Raw genomic sequence first — 26,352 nt, forward strand, 5'->3', positions numbered from 1 at the left:
ACTTTACACTCTACTGGTTCTCCACTGATCTCTCTGGAAATGCCTTCCTAGCTTTCTCCATGGATTTCTTTGCTCATCCCATACACCAGGGGTTTTTAAACTAGGGTCGATGGAAAGGCCTAAAGGGTCTAAGACTCCCCAGAAGTTACCTGCACAATTGAGTGTACAGTAAGTGTACCTGCATTTTTTTACTGGATATGGGGTTCAGTTGCAATAATTCTCCTCACCTATAACCTAGTGCTAATGCAAACCTAAGTATGCTTCTATGGTGATGAACTGAGACAAGACACCGGGAGGTGCCAGTGCCATGCCCCGCGCACTCGTGGGCTCTGGTGAGTGTGACTCTGTGCCTCTCGCCATGCTCAAGCTCTCCAGTGGCTATCTAGTAAGCATATCCTCCTCTTAAGACCGTGAACCTCTAGAGAGCAGGCCCATGGCTGAGTCATTAGATCCCCTTAGATCTCCTTCGGGGAGCAGGATGCCTCCCATTTGGCGGGCCTGGGCTCAGCCGCTGCCCAATGAATTAATGAGAGGGTAAGCAACTGAGTAGTGGGAGGTTGGAAAGAAGTGACTATAAATAAATGTTCCCAAAGCCAAGCAGAAACAGAGCCAGACTCCGCGCGACAGAGTTTGTGAAGTCCTGACTTGTTTACTTTCAACACGCAAGCAAAGAAAGTGAATTTGAAAAGCTGCCTGAGAACCATCGGTAAGTAAGCCTCTTGGCTAGGAGCAGAGCAGCCTTCGAGAAGCCTGGCAGCTTCTCACTACATCTCAGACCTAGTGATTATCTGTGGCATCCTCAGACAAGGAACAGTGGGGAAAAATAACCAGGAGTCTTCTCCTGGCAAAATTCCAATCTCGCTCTGGAGCATTATCACCTGCCAGTTCAGTAGACCCCGTGCAGGTCACAGCCTCCTCCTTCAAGGGTGGGAGGCTTGTAGGAGCTGCGGGGTGGCTCGGCAATGACACCCAGCTCCTTTTCCTTTCTTAGGCAGGGATGGGGAGGAAGTAGAGGACGGGGAGGGGTTGGGAGGGTTAAGGGGCTAGGAAGGCTGCCTAGCATCCCTGCACTTGCTGCCTGCGCTGCTCAGATCCTCCCTTCTGCATCCCTTCCTTCCTAAGGCAGGACCCTCCATTCCAGTCCTCTCCTCCTTCCCCAATCCTGAATGAGCCCTGATTCCAGATCCTTTCTTCTCACTGAGATGTAAATGGCTAGGATAAAAAAACTCCAGACAAGGGAAACGGACTTTGGCCCAGTGGTTAGGGCGTCCGTCTACCACATGGGAGGCCCGCGGTTCAAGCCCCGGGCCTCCTAGACCCGTGTGCAGCTGGCCCATGCGCAGTGCTGATGCCCGCAAGGAGTGCCCTGCCACGCAGGGGTGTCTCCCGCGTGGGGGAGCCCCACGCGCAAGGAGTGCACCCCGTAAGGAGAGCCGCCCAGCGCGAAAGAAAGTGCAGCCTGCCCAGGAACGGCACCGCCCACACTTCCCTTGCCGCTGACGACAACAGAAGCAGACAAAGAAACAAACAGAAGCGGACAAAGAAACAAACAGAAGCGGACAAAGAAACAAGACGCAGCAAAAAGACACAGAAAACAGACCACCGGGGGAGGGGAGGGGAATTAAATAAATAGAAAATAAATCTTAAAAAAACAAAACAAAACAAAAAACTCCAGACAAGACCAAGCTCTGGAGTCCTCCATCAAGTAAGTCCCAGCTCTGCACTGAACGCAGTTGAAGGCAGCTTGCCGGCCAACGTTAGTGGTAAAAAGAGGTGACTGAACCAGATGACTGGTCAAAGGTTTTCGTACTTATATTTTAAGATCCTGTGATCCTAAAACTGGTATTTCTCAAACTAGGGCCTATGAACCCCTGTGGATCTCATGGGGTTAAAAGTGGTGCCCCTTCTGACAGATTCATTTTTCTCGCTGGCAAATTAATACATGAATGTTAAACATAATTGTTTAACACAAGAGATATGTTATAGAGTAAAATGCCAAGCCTGGCAGACATTTTTTAAAGATAAAATAGAGTACGTCAAAGAAAATTCGAGGTTGTAGAAGGCTGCTTTAAATCATGCTTCCAAACTCAACCTCAGGGAAAAAGTCTGAGGACTATTATCCTACCAGGAAAACGATGGCACCATCAGGAGGTTTAAAAAGTAAAGTTGGGGAAGGGATGTGGCTCAAGTGATTGGGTTCCTGTCTACCATACAGGGGTCCCAGGTTCAGTTCCTGGGGAATAAATAAATAAAACAATAAATCTTAAAAAAAAAAAAAAAGTAAAGCTGGCTCCGAGCCGGCTCTGCCAGACTAAGGTGCTGCTGTTCTCCTCCCATGCAAGCAGATCTCCAATCTGCAATAAGAGGATGAGCAACACCTACAGAGAGGGAGAATGAAAGGGAAGAAAAAAGGAACCAAAGGGGAGGCAAAGGGAAGCGGAAAAGGATATCACCTTGGTTTGCTTCTAAAACCAGTCCACTACGAATGACCACCTTCTGTGCTCCTTAATGAGGGAGAGCAGGGGGAAAGGACTGTGTTTATGGCCCTTCAGTTAGGACTTGACAGGATCCTTGAAACAAGTGTCACCAGGCAGTCATCACATGCCAGCCCACCTTCCACCAAGCGGGATCGATGCACGGGCTGGGGCTGTCTTCTGCTGGAGGCCTCCCCATTCTGCCTCTTTCGGGCCTTTCTCTGCGTCCTTTCCTGCCCCACATTTCAAACCTTCCACCTCCATCCAATGCCCCTGCCTCTGCTTCCACGCCCCTGCTCCCACCCTTCCACTAGGCTGCTCTCTCAAAGGTCACCAGGCCAAGGGACTTGCCCTAGTCCTCACCCTCCTAACCGCATCTGGAAACTTTTCCACTAGACCCTGGGATGCAGCACGAGCTGGGTCTTTTCTGGACTGTCCCTTTTCTGCTCACTTTCTCTCCCACGGTGGAGAGAATGATAGTGAGCCTGGTTAGCTGGTACACCAGAAAGCAAGGCCAGGAACGTCTACTTCATACAATCACTCCCACACACCGCGGTGAAGCGAGCACTGGATGGGAATCAGAGCTCTGGCCCAGGCCTGGCTCTGTGGTTTGCTAGCCACAGGACCTCGGAGAAGTAAGGGCCTGTCTGAAAAACGAGGGCAATGGTCTTTCTTGACGGTCTTTTAAATTTGTTGGCGAACAAATAAGGCTAAAGAAACGGAGAGCGCTTTGTTGAACAGAATTAACACAAAGTATATTGAGCAAGGGTAAATGCTGGCTCAAATCAACAGCAAATGTGCATGAGATGAGACTTAAGTTGGGATCAGTGGGCCTTCTGTGTCCCCACATGGAGCTGCCACCTCTCTGATTCGTTTAACTTTGAGGAGCAAACCAGCAGGGCCCCAGGTCCTTAAACCCAGCCTCGAGAATAGACAAGGGCCTCCCTGGTGGGAAGCTGGCTGTAGAATCCGGTCTTGGGGGAAGGCCATTGGGGCCAAGGCATGCACATCTGCTCACCTATTCTAGGGGCCACATTGCCTGGCCAAGGCCCCTAGTTGGGGAATAACTCACCCCCTATCTCCAGAGCCCTGCGGCACCTCCCCCTGCCCCTCAGCCCCGAGGCTGCTTTCCTGGTCCTGGTCCTATGGAAAGACTATCCCCTCTCTATGGGACAAATGCTTGTTTGTTAAATACTGCTCATTTCTGAAGCTCCCATCACTGGAACCCAGTGAAAGGTCCGGCCATCTCTTTGAATAAATGCTTCCTTCTTAGTTTGCTTTTAAGTATTGCTGGGCATCATATTTCTCAGCCTTGAAGGATTTTTTTGAGGGAGGAGTAGAGGTTGCGACTCAGCTGAGAGCTGGTCACCCCTGCTTCTTCCTTCTTTCCTCCTGCACTCATTTAAGACATAAACCAAGAAAACCACCCAGTTACTGAGCAGCCACTGTGCCGCCACTGTGCCGCCACTGTGCCTAGTATTTAAAAGAAAAGCAACCATCTGTGAATAAAAGGCGAGGTCCTGTCTTCCAGGGGAGGGCACACGCGCACATATACTCCACGATGCCACGAGATCTGCATCCTAGGTGTGTGCCAAGTGCCGCTGGTGAGAACAGGCAGTTAACTGAGCCCCAGGGAACCTGGGGATGCTCCCCATGAGGAGAAGCACAGCTTTCCAAGAGGAGGGAGCGAATCACTTGAGGCAGAGGCCGCGCGCCAGCCAAGGTGGGGCGGGGAGATGCCTGCTCCTCTGCCAGTCCGCTCACCACCTGGCAAGGGATATTAAAGGGGATGGGGAAAGTCCAACCAAGGAAGACTTGGCCGTGCCCTGTCAATTCTGTGATCCAGAATCAGAGGCTTGGAATCACAGCCTTGTCAGAGCTGAAAACAGTACGGGGTACTTTTTCACATGGGGACCAGCTGAAGAGGGGAAGTAACTTGCCCCAAGCCCCACGGCTAACCACGGCAGGACCTGGGCTGGACTGCAGGTCTTAGGCTCTGCTGCACAAGAGAAAAAAGCAGAAAACCTCCAACTCCAAACTTTCCTTAGTAATTTAGGGCTGTTCTCCCATCTACTTTTTATTTTTAAAACTTTCAAACCTACAGAATTGTACGAGTCCCCTCATGTGAGTTATCTTTTTTTATGCATTTTTCCTGAACCATCTGAAATTAATTTACAGATATCATGATATTTCAATCCTACGTACTTCAGTGTGCATTTCTTAAAATCAAAAACATTCTAAAATGTTAATATTGCATTTAAGAAAATTGATAATTTACTGAAATGATTTAATGTAGAGTCTTTCTAACAGTTGCCTGATTTTCCCAAGAATGTTTTGACTCGTTCATGTATTAGGGGTAGCTGTGCTGTCTGTATTAGGGGTAGCTGTGCTGTCTGAATAGCCTCTTTTAAACTAGAATGTAACATGGTTTTTTGCTTTTTATTGTTCACTGCTATTGATCTTTTTGTGAAATGTTCAGACCAATTGTTGGGTAGATGTCTCCATTCTGGAGTGTTTCCTTGTGATTAACTTCAGGTTCGACAGCAAGAACACCACGGAGGGGACAGTGGGGACTTACGGCACGTAATGTTGGGTTGCTCTCTACTTGAGATGCAAAGATGGCTCCAGGGGTATTACCAGGTCTCTCCAACGTAAAGGCACGTTTTACCCTTGGTAATTAGCAAATCAACTATAGGGTGACTCCTTTTATTCTTAATAAGAACAGGTTTGAAACAGATTTAATGTTCCCGCAAAGCCTCTGCATTCCCTTCCCAGATTCTAGACCCGCTCCTCTCTAAGTGGGAATTACTAGCTTGAATTCTGTGTTAATCATGTCTATGCTTGTCCTTTGGGGTATATTAAAAAAGCTGATCATTTTACATAAAGAGTTCTCAAACTTTTTGGCCTCAGGACCTCTTTACACTAATAAAAATTATTGAGAACCCCCAAAATCTTTTTTTATGTAGGCTATGTTTATCCATATTTACCACATTTGAAATAAAAACTGAAGACTTTAGAAAACACAAGAATACATAAGCACACATGTCATTAGCTGTTACAGTGACAATGTCAATACATGTCATGAAGCCTCAGGAAAATTCCACTGTGTACTTGTGAACTAAGAGTGAAAAGGCAAATAATGTCTTAATATTATTATGGAAATAGTTTTGACTCATAGGCTCCTATAAAAGGTTTGGTCTCCTAACCACATTTTGAGAATTGTTGCTTCACACCAATGAAAACAATGACTTAGATCTGCATGTATTAGCATGCCAAATCCAAATGGTGACTGTTTAAGCTCCATGTCTGTGAGTGTTAGAGTTAAAGAAAAGCTTTGGGTATAAATGAAGCTTAAATTCAGTGTTAAAATAAACCCAGTCATCTATTCTTCCATCTGAATTGGTTGGAGGCTCAGAATGCCATGTCACATGCAACCAGGATGTCAGTCTTTTCTCCATACTAATGCCACCATTCCAGATGCTTGGACAGGAGGTCTGTACTTCTCTGTGAAGTCTAGGGGAATCTGGGGAAACACTACCACCAACAGTTGAAAGAGTCTGATTTTCTCAGAACCCATCTCACATGTACTTCCCACACTCTCTTTCAAGGCCACTGATACAGCCATTTCCTTGGGGAGCCATCTGATAGGCCATGTGGACATTAAGGCTGTCCAGACTTCAAAAACATTTACAAATTCCTGTGTCCCAAAGCCTGTGGCCCCAGAGTCTGATTTTGATCACTTGTGGAAGTCGAACAGGTTTCAGCACAGACTTGGGACAGCTGTAGGGGTCTGGGGTAGGCCAAGGATGAGGGCTATCATTGTCTCCAAGGGATAGCCTGGAATGAGAACCTGGCTCCTGAGTATCAGCACAGCCCTTTGGCTCGGGTCAGTACACACTGAGTAAATGTGTACTATTTACTGGGCCCAGGGACAGATGGAAATGAATAAAACAAGCATCCTGCTCTTGAAGGGCTAACAGGCTGGTGGGGGAGATGGTGTATCAACAGGCCACAGACCAGGCCACAGAGATAGGCGGGGGTGGGGCGTGGTGGCAGGGGCACAGAGGAGGCTTTCTGCACCTTCTGCAGTTCACCAGAGTGAAGTAACAGTGACAGCAGCAGGAGGCCTCAGTTCTAGACCAGACTCCGGTGCTGGGCAAGTTCCTTCAGGAGGCTACAACTAAGAACCTTGGCTTCAACTTCCAGCTCTGCCCAGTGATACTGCTGTGACTTGGAACAAGTAACTTAACTTGGCTGATCCTTGTTTTCCTATCTGTAAAATGGGAATAACAAGAGCCTCTTCAGAGGACAAGGACTAACTACAATGTACCTACTATAGCAAGCATACAGCTGGATGCAGAACACTCAGAAAAAGTGCTGCTATTGTTTTCCTCCATGGGTTCAGTTACCAAAGAGAAGCGGTTGGATTAAAACAGCTCTCAACCATTTTCTGGCCCAGAACACTCAAGGAACATACACAAGCTCATGAAAGAACCTACAAGCACTACAGCAATGTTTCCCAACTTCTTTGGAACAGAAGTTTGCCCAATGATTCGGCTATCGGCTATACTTCCCTGGGAAAGCATGTGTTTCAGCAGAGAGAGCTGGACTATGTGATCTCTGAAGACACTACCTCAAAGGAAACACAAGATGCTCTCAGAGGCTCTTTTCAAACCCCACCACGGAGGCAAAGGCATGGGCAGGAGGGACTGTGGAGTGGGCCAGGATCAGGACATTTATGTCTTTACATATTTATGATCTGCAGGACAGCGAAGGAAGTGGCAATTACTTGGGTTGTCCTCCCCACATATTTTCATCATATTTTTGCATGGCTGCTCTTGTCACTGTTGAGATATCTGCTCACATGTCCCCTGCAAGGGCATCAGCTAAGGCAGAGCCCAGTCTTCTCACCACCTTCCTCTATTTTTATCTTTTTTCCTATTTCTTCTTACAATTTCTTACCTGTCCTCCCCCAAAACCCCCAGTACCATTTAAGGTCAAGACTCTGTCTAACTGGTTCACTGTCTCCCTCATACCTAGGGCAGCCACCAGTGACTGCTTGGTCCCTTCCTCAAACGGGAGAAAATATTTGGAAATCATATGTCTGGTAGTAAAGGTTTAATATCCATGACATACAAAGAGATAATATAACTCAATAAAAAGACAAATGACCTAATTAAAAAATGGGCAAAAGACTTGAATAACATTTGAACAAAGAATATACACAACAACAAAAAATCCTGAAAAAATGTTCAACATCACTAGCAATTAGGGAAATACAAATCAAAGCTACAATGAGATATCAATTCACACCTACTAGAATGTTTGCTATTAAAATAACAAAGGATCCCACATTCCTCATTTCCTGGAAGTCCTTTTTGACAGCCCCCAACCTCTCAACTCTTTTTTTTTTTTTGAGGTACTGGGTGCTGGGGATTAACCTTGGACCTTGTATGTAAGAAACTGGCATTCAATCACTGAGCCACATCAGCTTCCCTGAGTTGGCATTATTGTTTTGCTTATTTGTTTTTTTCAGGAGGTACCGAACCCAGGATCTCTCATGTGGGAAGCAGGCGCTCAAATGCTCAAACCACATCTGCTCCCCTCTCAACTCTTGTTGCTCTTCCTGTCTACACTTATTCTTGCCTACACTGTGTGGGTCTTACATGAACCATCTTTTTGTTTCTGTGAGTGCTGATTTCCTTACTCTCTATGAGCTCCTGAGGGCAGAAAGCAGCTCTAATCCAGCGCACCAGAGCGAAGAGCAAAGTTTGCAGTAGGAGACATGAGTTCAAGATCTGGTTCTAGTACCGCCTGCAGAGGGAGAAGGAGTTCAAGGCCAAGGAAGCTGCGGCTCTGGGATCCCACGGCAGCTGTAGCACTGAAGTGGAGAAGGAGACCCAGGAGAAGATGACCATCCTCCAGAACTACTTCCAGCAGAACAGGGATGAAGTTCTGGATAACCTCTTGGCCTTTGTCTGTGACATCCGACCAGAAATCCATGAAAACTACCGCATAAATGGATAGGGGAGAAGAGTGCCTGTTCCATGGGTGGGAATGTGAAGCTTTAGCAAAGCTAGAGTTACATTCTTGGGGAAAGGCATTAACTTATTTCTGTATATTATGTAGTAGGTCCTTTCACTTTTTAGAGTAGCAAACCTAGGTTCTTTGTATAGACTTAGAGCTTATCCAAAGAATTTCATCTTTTTACTTCCTGTTTCTTATAAATTTAATGGGTATATGTTGTCTGATTTCCTTTGCCATTTAGCTCAAGCTACATATGTGGCAGTACTGACTTTTTCTTTCTTAGATCTAGTACCAAAAACGACATTCAAAGAAAGAAAGGGGTTAAATGTTTTATTTCCCTAAGGCTTTCTTAAAGGTCAGGGGCTTTATCTATGAAAAAGTAGTAAATAGTCATTTGTAACGTGTGTGAAGCAACAGCCAACCCTAAAGTAGTCCTTTCTGGCTAAGTTTGAACAATGAATACTAGAATAACTGAGCTGCTTTTAGTTTCTTTTAATAAAAATTACTAGATAGAATTCAAGACTTATTATATGTTATTGCTTAATGTACTGTTAATCATTTGAAAGTAAAGATCCTTTGTCATGCAAAAAAAAAAAAAAAAAAAAAAAAAAAGATCTGGTTCTATCAATTACTGGCTACATTTCTTGTCAAGTGACTTATTCCTAATTTTTGCCTTGGTTTCTTTCTCTATGAATTGGAAATAATAAAAATGATATTTACTACCTGCAGGATTGATGTGAAGATTAAATGAAATTATGCTATTGACAGCATTCTGAACACTGTCACATGCTTAAGTGAATTCCCAGTTTCCAGACATGGTAAGTGCCCAGAAAATGCATCTGGACTGATAGATGGCCAGAGGCAGGGCTGAAGGCCCTTTGCCTCTCCACCATGAAGGCACCAGGGTAACTTAGGAGTCTGTTGCATCATATCTCCATTGTGTCAGCATGCAGCAAAACAAAAGTTTACTTTTTACCGGTACTCTTCTTGCAGCTGCACTAATGCTGCTCCCACCAGCACTTTCATGATAATGTCACGACTGTGGACCTGTGGTCGGGTGCAAGCAGCACAGGCAGGAGCGAGAGGAAGGATCAGAAGCGCTGAGCTTTTGTGTTGGCTTGGCCACCGATACCATCACCACAGGCAAGCCCTGCCTGCCCCTACTCTGGGCCTCAACGTCCTGATCTGGGTACTTCAGAGCTGGACCAGGTAAGTAGTTTTCAGACTCCACAATCATCATTGGCAACAATGCAACTTTCATTTTCCTTAATAAAATATAACGCTAAAAGAGTTAAAAGGTTTATTTTGTTTGAAGTGGGAGGTAAGATGCCTAAAGCTTTATTAACCCAGATGATCTGAGGGGATGGTCTCTAAGGTCCACTCGAGATGGAAACTTCTAAGATTTAAACACATAAGAATTCTTGGAAGCGGACTTGGCCCAATGGATAGGATGTCTGCCTACCACATGGGAGGTCCACGGTTCAAACTCCGGGCCTCCTTGACCCGTGTGGAGCTGGCCCATGTGCAGTGCTGATCTGTGGAAGGAGTGCCCTGCCACGCAGGGGTGTCCCCCGCATAGGGGAGCACCACGCGCAAGAAGTGCACCCCTTAAGGAGGGCTGCCCAGCGCGAAAGAAAGTGCAGGCTGCCCAGGAATGGCGCCGCACACATGGAGAGCTGACGCAGCAAGATGACGCAACAAAAAGAAACACAGATTCCTGGTGCCGCTAATAAGGATAAAAGCGGTCACAGAAGAACACACAGTGAATGGACACAGAGAACAGACAACTGGGGGGGGGGATGGGGAGAGAAAAAAATAATAAATCTTTAAAAAAATTAAAAAAAATTCTTTTTAGGAGGTACTGGGGACTGAACCCGGGACCTCCTGCATGAGAAGCAGGTGCCCAACCACTGAGCTACACCTACTCCACCTCTACAATTTTTAAAGACCTGTAAAAAGTTGCTTTTCTTCCTCCCTGTTTACTTCTGATATATACATTTGCAATTAGTAACTGCCTGGATAGAGGAAGCTGCCTGAAATTTTCACAATGAAATTACAACTGAAAATGACTTTGGGTCCTGACTTACCTGAAAGTTAACATGTTTTTGAAATGGAAAATATTTTGTTTACCACAGCAATCCCCACAAACCCTTTAAAGCTAAAGGAAAATTACTAAAAATGATAAAAACCGGCTGCAGATGCAGGAATAACACCACTCCCGTCCCGACCCCCCTCCAAAAAAAAACAAAAACAAAAAAGTGCAGCATGTTTCCCTGGCCCTGTTAGGCTCTGGGACCCAGAGGAAATGATTCCACCAGCATTGGGGAAGCTGAGCAGTAAGTCCCCTTCTGCTGGCCAGGAGGAACATCAGGCTCATTCTAATTACGGTAATGTCAATTTTAATAACTCACCACAAAATACTTCTAAAGAGCCCATGTAGTGTCCTGGATACTGGGTTCTAGTTCCACTGCATCCTCAGCAGCCATGTAACCTTGGGCAGGTCCCATGCTTTTCAGAGGCTAGGTTGCCTCATTCACTAAATAGCAGTGATAATACCCTCCTTCCCCATTCAACAGGGTTATTAAAAGAATCAAACAAGGAAATGGGTGAGGTAGCACTTTGGAAATCGTATTTAATTTTTAAGGTGAGGAATTATTATCTTATAAAGCTGTAATGAGTTACTCAAATGTCCAAAATCCTATAGGATAAAACCTAATTCTATCCCTTTCAATCTTGCCTGGGGTCAGAGGGCAGAGAGAGTCATGTCTAAAATGTAAGCTCCCTTTTTAAAAAAGCACTCAAGGCAACAATTAAAAACCACAGTAGGGGGGGTACTGGGTTCCTGGCCAGTGGTGCTCTGTCGTGGTCCCTAGGGGAGCAGCGACAGTCTCCCAGGTACAGTGGTGGGGACCGGGAGGGAGTGAGGGTTCAACAGTGAGCCCCAGATGCTAATGACTATGCTTGTGAGCTGACAAACCCAAAATAAGAACAAGGCCTAGAGCAACTTTGTGCCTGGGAATTTCCTTCTGTCAGCCTTCATGTTACTCAAATGTGGCCAGTCTCGAAGCCAAACTCAGCATGTAAATGCAATGCCTTCCCCCCAGCGCGGGACATGACACCCGGGGATGAGCCTCCCTGGCAACGAGGGACCACTATCAACTACCAACTGATGATGCAACTGGAAAATGACCTTATACGGAAGGTTCAATGCGGATCAGCAGAATATCCATGTCTACATAAAATACCATGACTTTAAAATGCTGTTTGACCTAAAGTAAGGGGGAAATGGAAAGGAGAAATGAGTTTATATGGCTACGAGTTTCTAAAAAAGAGTCTGGAGGCTGGCAGAAGGTTTGCCCTCATGCACAACTGAGCAGAGTCAGAGAGACAGATAAAGCAGATACAACCCCCAGATATTGGTTCCTTTGAGGGCTAAAGAGACCCATGGGAGTTATGGTCATGGCCGATGGCGTTAACTACCAGAGCAGATGGCCCCTCTTTGGAAATGGTGTTTATGTGTGATGAATCTGGACTCAGATGGGATCTCCCTTCATAAGACTTTCAAGCTAATGTGCTGGAGGTGCAGTTAATGTTGGGGTTTAAGATATATTTAGGGGATTTGAATCTCTGGACTGACAATGTGATAGCCAGATCCTGAGCCTCAACAGACTCCAGCACCTACAATCTGATTTATTGGACTTACCACACTCAGCTAAGATGGAGTTGAAGAAGGACAACCACCACACCATGGAGCCTAGAGTGATTACAACTGAAAATGGGAGGATTGCATCCAGCATCCAGGTGGAATCTGAGCCTCCTCTTGACATAGAGGTGCAATGGACACAACCAATCCAATGTCCACATAGAAGAGGTGGCATTGGATTGGGAAAAGTGGACATAATGGACAAAGGGTATGGGGAAAGGCAGGAAGAGATGAGAGGTGGAGGCGTCTTCGGGACATGGAGCTGCCCTGGATGGTGCTTCAGAGGTAATCACCGGACATTGTAAATCCTCACAGGGCCCACTTGATGGAATAGAGGAGAGTATGGGCCATGATGTGAACCAATGTATATGAGGTGCAGAGGTGCCCAAAGATGTACTTACCAAATCCAATGGATGTGTCATGATGATGGGAACGAGTGTTGTTGGGGGGGGGGGAGAGAGGGGGTGGGGGGTGGGGTTGAATGGGACCTCACATATATATTTTTAATGTAATATTATTACAAAGTCAATAAAAAATAAAAAAATTAAAAAAAAAAAAGAAAATATCAAAAAAAAAAAAAAAAAAAAAAGCACTCAAGATGGGCTGGCTGCTACTTACAAGCCTGCTGAACAGTCTTGGGGCAGATGGCCAGGGTTCTTGCTATTGTAGTCCAGGAAGTTTCTTTTGTAAAAGGAACCCCATTTCATCCCTCTTTCCCCAGTATTCAGAGAAAACAACCTGCCTCAGACCATTCTGGAGAAAAGACCCAGTGATGACACTTGAGAGTAAAAAAAAAAAATACCCCCCCCTTACAGGGCCCATCCTCCCTCCGATTTGAGGGGGTGTTTAACTGCTAAGTAAATTGTCTGGACCCAGAAGCAGTTAAAGAGCCCAGGCATCAAGAGACGCAGGTCTGCGTAAGGGAAAGACCACAGTGAATGGAGAGCGAGCAGCTGGCTAAGCCACCTGGGCTCTGCCCTTGATTTCCTCATCATCAGCAGGGGACCTGGGATAACCTCTAGGCTTTCTGCAGCTCTTAACCAGTGAGATCCCAAGATTCCTCCTGACAGCCCTCTGTCCCTCTGATTGGTTCCAGTACTCACCCTGTGGCCATGGCTGAAAGGCTTTAGCGGAAGGAGCCCTTAGGAGGTGAGCTCCCACCAGGGTGTGCTGACCTGAGGACGAGGACCACACACCCTCTGAAGATACCAACTTGATTTTCAGACTCTACTTAAAACCAAACAGGAAAAGGAAACTGTACCAGAGACAAAGGGGAAACAAACCCAAGTTAAAAACTGAAACCTTAGGTAGAAAATAGAGAAACAAGAAGCAACCATGCAGAGCCCCAGGAGGCGTGGGAGGCTGAGAGCCTGAACCCCAGGGCTGGAAACTCAAGCCTACAGGCAGCTTCCTGCAAGGGTGACAGGAAGCCGGCTGGGGGTAGGGGACCCCCCAGCGATCTGGTCTAAGTTAAAGTCATTCAAATGGCCTTGGCCTAGGTTTTCCCAGCTAAGGAAAGTGAAGGGTCAGTGCGGATGAACTCCTAAAGGCCTTCATGAAAAGATGCTGAGAACTTATAGAGTCGTTGTGTAATGGAGGGTTAAGGATTAATAAATTATTATGATTATGGAATCATTATGCAGAGGCCTCTTTACTTTTTAGTATATTATAAAAGTAAATACCTGAAATTACTGAAACTTGCAGAACTAGAGTCCAGACGCCTTGATCTCAGATGACTGTAAAACTATATAATCTTTCCTCGTGCTTGTAAAGACCTTGTGACTGATCTGTTTTGTACCCACCCCCTACCCTGTTTTACAACTTTAGGGTCTTAGACAGGCCCTTAATGTTTATAAAGGAAGGAACCTGAGCCAGCCCCACCCCAATTATCATTAGCACAAACCTGCTACACCTGGATGCTATAAAACTTAAGAATTGCTGCAGTTCAGGGAGGCAGACTTTTTTTTTTTCCCTCTATTTTAAAAAATATTGTTACATACATTCAAAAAATATGAGGTCCTCATATGCCCCCCACTCCCCATGGAGGCAGGCCATTAGGCACTGACCTCCCTCCTATGCACTGGCAATAAAAACTTTCTCTCTTTGAACTTGTGTCTCAGGAAAAATTGGTCTTTGAAGTGGATTGGGCAAAAAAGAACCCACCTTTGCTCAGTATCAATTGCTAATCCTCCAGAGAGTGAAAACCATATAATGCTAATAACTGTTTAATATTTTATTCTGGTATAAATTTTGTACTGCCACTTGGGAGACTTCTCTCTAATGGTGATATTTCAGTTAGCAATTTGGGGCCTGGAAAAAAAAAGTAGAATTCTGGAAACCTGGCTTTGTTACTTATTCATAAGTTAGCCCAGGGCTTCAGTGTCCTCACCTGTAAAATAGGGATAAAAATCCCTCTTTGATTATTTGCAAATGTTCTCATGAAGAGAAGATCCATCCCCAATCTTCCATTCAAAATGTACTGAGAATTAAAAAAAAAAATGTACTAAGAGCCCACTAGGAGTCATGCATAGTGCTAGAAACCAGAGACAAAAACAAACAAACAAAAGATAAAGAAAAGAACGGCAGTGCTGGTGCTTAAAGGGCTGCTACAGTTTAGAAAGGAAGAGACTGACATGTGAGCAAATAGATGCATTAAAATGTTATCATCAATATAATGAAAAATAGCTGTGGAGAGTATGCCATGAAAGAAAATTCAGTTCTACCTGGAAAGCTGAAAGTATTCAATGTAAAAATATGTTTTAAAGATATACTGTATTTTAAGCATTGCATCAGCTGAGAATCACAAATTTCAACACATTGTGGTTTCTTTTTTATGTTGTTGAAAATATTTTTATTTTCCCTTATGATTTCTTCTTTTACCCATGGATTATTTAGAAGTGTTTTGTTTAACTTCCAAATATTTTGTTTTCGTATACCTCTTGTTAATATTGATTTCTAACTGAATTCCACTGTAGTCAGAGAACATGTTTGGTATGACTTTTTTCCCCTTTTGTGTTCCCTAGTATGATTGCAATCCTTCTAAAATTATTGAGACTTATTTTATGGCACAGCATATTTCTTACCTTGATGAATATAACATTTGCACAAGAAAAAAATACATACTTTGAAATTGGGGACATGGTAGAAAAAGGTCAATTAGGTTGATAGTGTCGCTCAGATCTTCTATGTCCTTCCTTGTGGCTGTCAGTTTGCTTGTTTTTGTCTAACTGTTCTATCAAGTGCTGAAAGAAAGGTGTTAATATCTCCAGTCATGATTGCGGATTTGTCTAATTTTGTCAATTTTTAGTTCATGTATTCTGAAGCTCTTGTTAGATGCATACACATTTATGTCTTATAACTTCCCGATGAATTGATCCTTTTAACATGAAATACTCTATTTCTGGTGACACTCTTTGTCTTGAAGTCTACTTTATCTGATATTAATGTAGCCATTTAAACTTTCATATGCTTACGTTTGCATGATATACTTTCTTTCATCTGTATTGGTTTTCCGTTGCTGTTTTAATAAATTAAGACATACTTAGTGGCTTATAACAATACAAATTTATTACCTTATAGTTTTGTAAAAAAGTAGTAGGTCTGAAGTCTGACACAGTCTGAATTTTGACACACAGGTCTTACTGGGCTAAAATCAAGGTGTTGGCAGTGTTGCATTCAATTCTGAAGGTTCTAGGGAAAATCTAGTTCCTTGCCTTTTCTAGATCCTAGAGGGCACCCATATTTCTTGGCTTGTGACCGCTCCTCCATCTTCAAAGACAGCAGTGCAGCATTGCTCCCACCCTTCCCTTACTGTCACTTCTCTTTCTGATCACAGCTGGGACAGGTCCTCTACTTTCTTAAAAAAATTAATTTATTGAAGTATATCACTCATAACATAAATATACATAAATAATAAGTATATAATAGTTGTGGACATACAAAACAAACATATTTTTCCATGTATGCATTCTTTTTTTTGGTCTTTATTTATTTAGTTACATTAAAAAATAAGAGGTCCTGATATACCCCCACCCCCCTCACCCGACTCCTCCCCCCATAACAACAACCTCCTCCATCATCATGAAACATTCATTGCATTTGGTGAATACATCTCTGAGTACCGCTGCACCTCATGGTCAATGGTCCACACCATAGCCCACACTCTCCCACAGTCCATCCAGTGGGCCATGGGAGGACATACAGTGTCTGGTAACTGTCCCTGCAGCACCACCCAGGACAACTCCAAGTCCCCAAAACACCCCTACATCACATCTCTTTCTCCCACTCCCTACCCCCAGCAGCCACCATGGTCACTTTCTCCACACCAATGCCACATTTTCTTTGATTACTAATCACTAATCATGAATAGAATATCAGTAAGTCCACTCTAATCCATACTCTATTCCTCCATCCTGTGGACCTTGGAATGATTGTGTCCACTCCACATCCATATCAAGAGGGGGCTTAGATTCCACATGGATGCTGGATGCAATTCTCCTGCTTTCGGTTGTAGGCACTCTTGGCTCCCTGGTGTGGTGGTTGACCTTCTTCGCCTCCATGTTAGCTGAGTGGGTAAGTCTAATAAACCAGAGTGTAGGAGTTGCAAGTCTGTTGAGGCTCAGGGCCTGGCTATCACATGGTCAGTCCAGAGATTCAGGTCCCCTGGGTATACACTAAACCCCAGCACCAACTACAGTTCCAGTAAAAGTAACAGGAGAGGCTTGTGAACAAAGGTCACATCTGAGTCCAGCTCCATCACACAGAAACACAAATTTCAAAGTAGGGCCAACTGACATGGCACTGAACTCCATTTGCCATGACCATAGAACCTATGGGTCTCTGTAGCCCTCAGAAGAACCAATACCTGAGGTTGTATCTACTTTATCTGTCTCTGGGACTCTGCTGAGGTGTGCATAAGGGCGACCCCTCTGATAACCTCCCAGCTCTTTTTGGAAACTCACAGTCATATAAACTCATTTGTCCTTTCCATTTCCCCCTTTTATTCAGGTCAAAAAGCATTTTTAACTCCTGGTATTATATGTAGACTCAAATTCTTCTTTGTGCTCATCCAATGTCTTCTTAATATCCTTAATCTCTTTAGCCATCTCATTGAATTTATTAAGATTTGTTTGAATCTATGATTAGCTGTCTCAACTCCTTTATGTCATCTGGAGCTTACCTTGTTCCTCTAAGTGGACATAGCTTCCTGTTTCTTGGGATGAACTGTAATTGTTTGTTGGTGTCTTGGTATCTGGATTACTAGAGTATTTATTCAGGGTGCAGTTTTTCTCTTTAGTTTAGGGCTTCCTGCCATTTCTCTCTTTCTAGTTGTGCAGTAGGAACCAACATTGTAATTGGTGCTATAAGTTGTGGAGGCTCAAGCTGCCCTCATTGTGCCAGGGACCAGTAAAAGCTTCTCCCAACCTTCTCCTTTGCCAGGGGTAGTGACAGAGTCACAGCTGTGTGGGATAATCTAAGTCATGCAGGCCTAGACTGTAGTTGCCCAGAGAGACTGATGTAGCTTTATGCCCCCTCCCCTGCCTGGGGTGGGGATGAAGCTGCAGGTTTGGGTAGTAATCTATGCAGCGAGGGTCCAAGATGACTGCAGTTGCCCTGGTAGACTTCCAATTTTCAGCATGTGCCAGTCAAAGGTACCTGCAGTTACCTGGATAGGCTGGTGCAAGGTCACTAGCCTCCTCTCTGCCAAAGACGGGAATGAAGTCAAGTCTCGGGGCTGCAGGCCAACCTGGGTGAAATAAACTGGTTCCTACCATCACTGAGATTTTAGGTCAGCCCAGCTTTCCCTCATGCTGGGGGCGGAGTCAAAATGGCAACCACTGGCCTTTTTCTGACTTGGGCTGATTGACACCCCAGCTGTTCCCAGGGTTATAACTTAGCCAGCCAAGTCTACAAATCAGTAGCAGAAATTGGTAGCCAACCGTCTTCTCTTCCCATTTTTGGGAAATGGAGCTTCCAATTCCAGCCAAAAAACAGCTCCTGGGGTGGCTCATGCCACCAGAGTAGGATGATCAAGGACCTCTGCGGCTTGGCAGATAATTTCCTGGAGAGGCTGGCACAGGTCCCCGCAGCTTCCTCCCTGCTGGAGGTGGCACTGGGGCGTAGGCTAGCGCTGCAACCTGACCTGGATGGAAAGAAGCCGGTCCCCACCAGCACAGGGATTTTCAGTCTACTCCGCTTCCCCTCGTGTCAGGCGCAGAGTTAAAATGGCAGCCACTGGCCTCTTTCTGACTTGGACAGGCTAAAACTTCAGCTGTTCTCAGGATTATACGTTAGCCACTGAATTTACTCATCAGTAACTGAAGCTGGTGCCCAACCGTCTCTTCCTCCCCCATTTTGGGGAAGTGGAGCTTTCAATTCCAGCCGCAGAACAGCTCCCGAGGCGGCTTGTGCCTCCAGTGGAGGATGGGCACCAGTCTCCGTGGTGTGGAATGCTCTACTCATGAGTCTTCTCTGCAGATGGGCAGTGTCCTCCTTCCATCCTTCAAGGATGTGGAAGGATGCTCTTCTGGCCTCCTGGAGCCCCCAAACAGGTGCTTCAGCTAGTTTCAGATAGCTGTGGGTGTTTACTAACTGCCATAGCAGGAACTCACTCTAGGAGCACCTTACTCCACCGCCATCTTGCTGGTTGTCCGGGTTCTCTGCTTTTAAATATTCATATGATTAAATTGGGACCACCCATGTAATCCAGGGTAAATTCCCCAACTTGGGAGGGAACATCTTTGGCAGTGGCATTTATTATTTTGCCTATTGCGTGTCCTTTTACCTTTTTTTTTTTTTGCATTTTAAAATTTAGGTTTGTTTTATTTAAGTTCAATGTTAATTTCATGCTGTGTTTCGGTAAGAATAATAGATTGTAAAAACATGGAACGCTTCATGAATTTGCATGACATCCTTGCACAGGGGCCATGCTAATCTTCTCTGTGTCATTCCAATTTTAGTTTATGTGCTGCCAAAGCGAGCACTGTCCTTTTATTTTCAACTTATCTGTATTTTTGTATGTAAGACAGTCTCTTGTAGACTGTATATAACTTTATTTTTCATTTTAAATACAATTTATCATATATACATGTACATAAATAGTAAGTGTATAGTAAAAGTTGTAAACTTACAAAATAAACATGTATAACATTATACAGGGCTCCCATATATCACCCCACCACAAACACCTTACATTGTTGTAAAACATTAGTAACAAAACTTATGAAAGAACATCGTCAAAGTATTATTAGTAATTATAGTCTGTATCTTACATTGGGAGTATTTTCCCCCCAACCCACCCTTTTTTTTGTTTCAGAAACCTTACAATTTATCAAAAGTGTACAATCAATGGCACTTGGTATAAACACTGGGTTGCATATATATCAATCAATATTAGAGCATTCTCATTACTACCAAAAAAACCCCAAAAAACAAACCACTATTGTACCCATATTTTAGAGCTACTAATTACAAATCCTATGATGTGCTATCAACATTTCTATTTATTTCCAAACATTTCCAAACAACTTTTTACCAATTCTGCACAGATTAAACCTCAGCTCTCCATTCTCTAATCACATTCTTTTCTCTGATGACTTATAATCTAGCAATTAACTCCCTGAGTTTATTAATTATATTTAGTTCATAATAGAGAAACCATACAATATTTGTCCTTTTGTGCCTGGCTTGCTAAGCTCAAAATAATGTCCTCCAGGTTCATCCATGTTGTCATATGCTTCACAACTTCATTTCTTCTTACAGCTGAATAATATTCCATGGAGTATATACACCATGTCAATTGAGAGACATCTGGGTTGTTTCCATCTTTTGGCAATTGTGAAAAATGTCACTATGAACATCTGTGTACATGTCTGTTTGTGTCACTGCTCTTAGTTCTCCTGGGTATATACCTAGCAGCAGTATTGCCAGGTCACATGACAGATCTATATCTAAATTCCTCAGGAACCTCCAAACAGACTTCTACCAGGGCTGTACCATTCTACATTCCCATCAACAATGAATAAGTGTTCCTATCTCTCCACATCCTCTCCAACACTTGTAGTTTTCTGTTTTGTTAACAGTGGCCATTCTAGTAGGTATAAAATGGTATCTCATTGTAGCTCTGATTTGCACTTCCCTAATAGCCAGTGATGCTGAGCATTTTTCATGTGTTTTTTTGCCACTTGTATTTCTTTAGAAAAATGTCTATTCAGGTCCGTCGCCCATTTTTTAATTGGGTTGTCTTTTTATTGTTGAGTTGTAGGATCTCTTCATGTATCATGGGTATTACATCCTTGTTGGATGTATAATTTTTCCCATTGAGTAGGCTGTCTTTTTACCCTCTTCACAATGTCCTTTGAGGTGCAGACATGTTCATCTGTTTTTTCTTTTGTTGCTCATGCTTTCGGTATAAGGTCTGAGAGACCCCACCTACTAAAAGGTCTGTAGCTATTTCATGCATTATCTTCCAGAAGTTTTATGGTCCTGGCTTTTATGTTTAGGTCTCTGATCCATTTTGATATGATCCTAGAATAGGGAGTGAGATAGAGGTCCTCTTTCCTTCTTTTGGTTATGGATATCCAATCCTCCCAGCACCATTTATTGAAGAGACTGTTCTGCCCCAGAAAAGTGTAGGCTTATCAAAAAATCAGTTGACCACAAGGGCCTATATCTGAACTCTCAATTCAATTCCACTGATCAATGTGTCTATCTTAATGCCAATACCATGCTGTTTTGACCACTGTAGCTTTATAATATACTTCAAGGTCAGGAAGTATGAGTCCTCTGACTTTGCTCTTCTTTTTTAAGATGTTTTTCACTATCCAGGACCCCTTTCCCTTCCAAATAAATTTGGTAATTGACTTTTCTATTTCTGTAAAGTAGGCTGTTGGGATTTTTATTGGTATTGCATTGAATATATAAATCAATTTGATAGACTTGACATCTTCACGATGTTCAGTCTTCCAATTCCTGAACATGGAATGTCCTTCCATTTGTTTAAGTTTTCCTGACTTCGTTTAGCAGTATTTTGTAGTTTTCTGTATATAGGTCCTTTACCCTGGTTAAATGAATTCCTAGATATTTGAGTCTTTTTGTTGCTATTGTAAATGGAATTTTTTTTCTTGATTTCCTTCTCAGCTTCCTCATTAGTAGTGTATAGAAATGCTCCTGATATTTGCATGTTGTTCTTGTATCCTGCCACTTTGCTGAACTCATTTATTAGCTTTAATAGTTTCGTTGTAGATATTTTGGGATTTTCTAAATATATGATAATGTCATTTGCAAATAGAGTTTTACATCCTCTTTTCCAGTTTGGATACACTTTTTTTTCCCTTGCCTAAGTGCTTGAGCTAGAACTACGGGTACAATGTTGAATAACAATGGTGACAGTGGACAGCCTTGTCTTGTTTCAGTCTTAAGAGAAAAATCTATCCCCATTTAATACGATGTTGGCTGTGGGATTTTCATATATGTGTTTTATTATGTTGAGGAACTTTCCTTCTATACTTGTAATATCTGTATTTTGAAGTTTTTGTTTTTGTTTTAAATCAAGAAAGGGTGCTGAAGGAGTTGCAGGAAGATGGCTTGAAGTAGGCAGGCAGAGCTCAACTCATTTACAAAAAGCAATGGAGAAAGGGACAAAAGCTGTCCGAGTAACCTGCTTTGGGCACCAGCAAACCAGGACAGTGCTGTGCAACTCCCAGGAGGGTGAGGGACAGAGAGACGAAGAACCCCAAACAACATGAGTTACTTAGAATTAATATTGTACCACTTCATTAAATATATAAGACCCTTACGACTGTGTAATTTCATTTTCCTCTCCCATTCTTTATGGCATAGACATTACGTATATTACATATTCATATAATAAATACTATAACACAAGGTTATATATTTTTTGTTTTCAATACTTGTCTTAGTTTGCCTGATCTGCTATAAAAAATACCACACAATAGGTTGGCTTAAACAACAGGAATTTATTAGCTCATGGGTTCAGAAGCAAGAAGTCCAAAATCAAGGCATCAGCAAGGCCATGCTTTCTTCCCAAAGACTTGGCATTCTAGTCTGGCTTGCCAGCAATCTTTGGGGTTCCTTGGCTTTCCTAAGCACATGGTGATGTCCTCTCCTTTCTCTTCTGGGTTCCTGCTGACTTTCTGCTTCTACCTGTGGCCTAGTATTTATACGGCCTCCGTTAACCCAGATTAAGATGCACTCTTGTTTAGTTAGGCCACACCTTAACAAAAAAGAACATCTTCAAGAAGCCCTCTTCATAATGAATTCACACCCACAAGGATGCAAATCACGACTAAGAACATGTCCAAATTGGAATATGTAATTCAATATGCTATAATAGTCATATATATATTTTAAAGAAATTAAGATAAAATAGTCTTTTATATTTTCCTAGATATTAACTCATTCTTTCTGCTGCTCTTCATTTTTTCCTGAAGATCTTAGTTTTCTGGTATTCTTTTTCTTCTGCCTGAAGACCTTTTCTTTAGCATTTCTTGTACAGCAAGTCTGTTGGCCAAAAAATTCTTAGTTTTCTTTTAGCTGAAAAGTATCTTTATTTTGCCTTCATTCTTGAAGGTGTTTTTTCTTAATAAAGAATTTTAAGATTTGTTTTTTTTTCTTTTTGGCACTTTAAACATGCTGTTCCACTGTTTTCTGACATCCATAGTTTCTGATGAGAAGTTAGCCATCATTCTTATCATTGTTCCCTTGTACATATCTTTTTTCCTCTAGCCAATTTTAATATTTTCTCTTTTTGTTGGTTTTCAGCAGTATGACTATGATGTTCTCTTTGTATTTATCCTGCTTCGAGTTCAATTCATGGATATGTTTTTCAAACATATATGTTTTTCACCAAATTTGAGGCCATTTTTTCTTCAAATATTTTTATCCTGCACATTCCCTCCTTTTTCTCTGGGATTCCAATTATTCAAATGTTAGACCTCTTGATAATATCCCACAGGTCATTCAGGTTCTGTTAATTTTTTTCACCCCCCCCGCCCCCGCTATTTTCAGATTAAGTGATTTCTTTTGCTCTGTCTCCAAATCTATTCAGCATTTCTTCAGCAATCTCATTAAATTTTTTAAAAAAGATTTATTTATTTATTTCTCTCCCCTTCCCCCCAGCCCCAGTTGTCTGTTCTCTGTGCCTATTTGCTGCGTGTTCTTCTTTGTCTGCTTCTGTTGTTGTCAGCAGCATGGGAATCTGTATTTCTTTTTGTTGCATCATCTTGTTGTGTCAGCTCTCTGTGTGTGTGGTACCGTTCCTGGGCAGGCTGCACTTTCTTTCACGCTGGGTGGCTCTTCTTATAGGGCACACTCCTTGTGCGTGGGGTTCCCCTACACGGGGACTCCCCTGCGTGGCAGGGCACTCCTTGCGTGTATCAGCACTGCGCATGGGCCAGCTCCACATGGGTCAAGGAGGCCCGGGGTTTGAACTGCGGACCTCCCATGTGGTAGATGGACACTCTATCCATGGGGCCAAGTCTACTTCCCAGTCTCATTAATTTTTAATCCCATCCAGTGTTTTTCATTTTTAGTATCAGTATTTTCAATTGGTAAATTTTAAAATAATTTCCATTTCTCTGTTTAGCTTTACCATCTGTTTGTCATTTTATTAATCTTTTCCTGTAAGTCCTTGAACATGTATATAATAGCTGCTTTAAAGTTATTTGCTTGCTAATTCCAATTTCAGGGCCATCTCAGGACCTATTTACTGCTTTTGTCCCTAAGTATAGGTCACATTTTCTGAACCTTTACATTTCCACTAATTTTTAAAAATATATTGGACATTGCTAATGATACAGTGCAGAAGGTCTAGACTGTGTTGTTTTTCTTTAACTGGTGTTGAGTTAGTTTTGGCAGGCAGGTAAATTACTGGCAGTAATTTTTGGTACTGTCAGGCTTGGTTAATTCTTAAGTTCTATTTCCATTCTGAATTTAGTACTAGCATGTTGTCAGTCCTTACTCTAGTGTATGATCCCTACTCCTAAGGCATGGGTTAGAAATGTGGTGGCTGTTACGAAGTCATAACCAAATGCCTGAGGTGCTCAGTGAGGTCTCTTTTTTCAGGTTGAGCTGGATCTCCAACATATCCTCCCAACAAACACTACCTGACCTCTGGTACTAACATTCAGCTCTTAGACCCATAACAGGCAATCTTTGCTAGGCCTCGGGGAGATTGTCACTCTGTACCTGCACAGTCAGTTCTTCGACAAATCCTATGCAGGGAGCTCTGATGCCCTTCTCCCCACCAAAAAGTTCTCTCTTCTCCAGTTCCTTACCCTGTAAGGCATGAGTGAACCTTCTGGGGGTATTTTAAAACTCTACCATCTAGCATTAATAAAGCACTTGAGTAGAATTATGAGAAGGGGCTAGAAACGTGGAAAGATTCCTGGATAAGTTATCGTGAGAATGTACTCTAGTACTTGGTGTATTTTTAACATGCGGTATATCCTTGGGCATTTTTTCCCCACTCTTGATCCTGGCTTCCTCATCTAGTCAATGAAAGGATTAGCCTTATTAATAACTATGGACTGTAGGCAAAGTACCAATTCCTAAATCAATCATGTCAGGTCAATAGAAAATGTTGGAAAAGTATGATAGTATCTGTAGTATCAGTTGGCACTTGAACAGCAATTTAATGAGAGAGTTACAAAATGCGTCCTTTTTAAAGTAGCACCTTATAATATATTACCATGAATTCCTTGAGTGCTCAGCACACAGTATACTACTGAGTATATAGTAAATATACTAGATGTTATTACTACAAGAATGAATATGCATGAATAAATGAATCAATGAAGAGAAACAGCACTATAACTCACATAGGATATTTAAATCTAAAGCATTGACTCTAGATCTTGAACATAGCAAAAGCTTAACAAACATAATTACATTGACTTGAATTGAAAGAAGAGTTTTCCATGTGGCTAGACCCCAATACAAAGCATAATGAGCTGAAAACAAATGAGGAAGCTATGATGAAAGAGACTCTACTCAAGAGATAGAGTTGAAAGACTTGATGTATGATTTGGGAAAGTCATGTTATTTCTGTGGACCTTAGGTTCCTTTTCTGTAAACAACTAATCTCTTTTTTCTTCTCTCAGTGGGATGTTTTAGGATAAAAGAGTCTCTCACTAGGAAATACAGCAATAAATTATGCTTGTATAATACTTGCTTTTCATGAGAATTTGTGTTAACGGTGAAAACAAGGTGTTCAGAGTAGACGGCCCTTGTGCCCTGGGAATGGAGAAAAAGGGATGGAGAAGAAGCTACACAGAATTAATTACATCACTGACAGATTATGAAATACTATTATTAATAGCAATGCTCCACAAGGCTTTAAAATATATTTTATTTATGCTGTCATTGTTTTTGAGTCTTAGAATTTCAACTATGGCTCAAAAAAAAGGAAATTAGATCCAGTTGAGATTCTTGAATTCTCAATGACTTTGCGTTAGAGGCGTTTCTTAAAAGTCTCAGGTGGTTACAAGATACTAAAGCACTTTCCTTTCAGGTTCACTCACACAGCTCATTTCCTGCTCTTGCTGCTAGGCCCTGCCTAAGCCTGCTCTGTGATGTCCAAACATATTGTTCATACCAGTGAGAAGAAAGCAAAGATGACAAACTCCGAATCATGTTTTTGTGGTCTGGGACTTGCCCTCAGAAATGCCTTCTTACCAGAGTTATAGAACCTGGTTGAAACAAGAACAGCAGCAACAAATTGAAAATGATAAAATAACTATCTCCTGATATCATCTGCGCAATCTCTGAAAGTCAATGCAATATGGCTATTCACTAACATCCAAGCCTTAGACTTCCCTGAGGATACGTTACAATCTTTCATCACCTAAGTCATCATATATGTCTTTTATCATATAAGGGGAGAAGAAAAGGAAGGTAAAGGGGAAAGGTGAAATATAATTATTGAATTCTGGGGGTTGGTAAATACCTTCTCATTCCTTGCACACATCTGGTGGTCCAGGCTTCTGTGCCTTTGTACACACTATTCCCATCTAAAACAACATCCTATCCCATCTGCATCAAACGTGAGTTCACCGTTCAAACTCCAGTTTACATATCACTTCTTCAATGGCATGTTTATTGAGCTCCCAAGACACAAAATTATTCTTG

General features: G+C 42.7%; 1 protein-coding gene and 1 non-coding gene across 10 annotated transcripts in view; both read right to left on the reverse strand.

Moving 5' to 3' along the window:
• Positions 1-26,352, reverse strand: part of EVL (Enah/Vasp-like) — a 207,701-nt gene that overhangs the window by 89,936 nt on the left and 91,413 nt on the right. The gene's annotated exons all lie outside the window — the stretch shown is intronic.
• Positions 19,081-19,187, reverse strand: LOC111762622 (U6 spliceosomal RNA). Its single transcript, XR_002795698.1, has one exon. It is a non-coding gene; the product is annotated as a U6 spliceosomal RNA (small nuclear RNA).

Source organism: Dasypus novemcinctus, chromosome 3 (assembly GCF_030445035.2).
Source record: "Dasypus novemcinctus isolate mDasNov1 chromosome 3, mDasNov1.1.hap2, whole genome shotgun sequence".
Classification (NCBI taxonomy): domain Eukaryota; kingdom Metazoa; phylum Chordata; class Mammalia; order Cingulata; family Dasypodidae; genus Dasypus; species Dasypus novemcinctus.